Below are 453 nucleotides of genomic sequence, written 5' to 3' on the forward strand. Positions count from 1 at the left end.
GGGAAGAAGAAGAGGAAGCAAAGGAGGCAGCAAGGACTGGGGACAAAAACTTCTAAAGCAGTAAATACTGGATTAGGATAATGTGGGATTAGAGAATAAATCATGGAGATTTGAGGTTCAATGTGATCAAAGTTATACCAAACCCAGTATTATAAGGAAAGACTCAGCATAACGGAGGAAGGGACAACATAGTAGAATTCAGAAACATAAAGTATGCATCTTTCTTTGTGTGTTTGTCAAAAATAAAAGAAGAAAAAGTTTAACTGGAATTGTCTGATATTTTAAAGGTACTTTAAGGACCTCCTCAATCCATGGTGCTCTGTTCTCCACCAGGGTAAGGTGGCTTTCATGAACTCAATCAGCCAACCAAAGACACACTACAGAAGAGACAATGATATCATGTGGCTTTGAATTTAAATTCTGTATGCTGAATGTTTACAATATGTAACAATG

The sequence above is a fragment of the Chrysochloris asiatica genome, unplaced genomic scaffold (genome assembly GCF_000296735.1).
Source record: "Chrysochloris asiatica unplaced genomic scaffold, ChrAsi1.0 scaffold00306, whole genome shotgun sequence".
In the NCBI taxonomy this organism is placed as follows: domain Eukaryota; kingdom Metazoa; phylum Chordata; class Mammalia; order Afrosoricida; family Chrysochloridae; genus Chrysochloris; species Chrysochloris asiatica.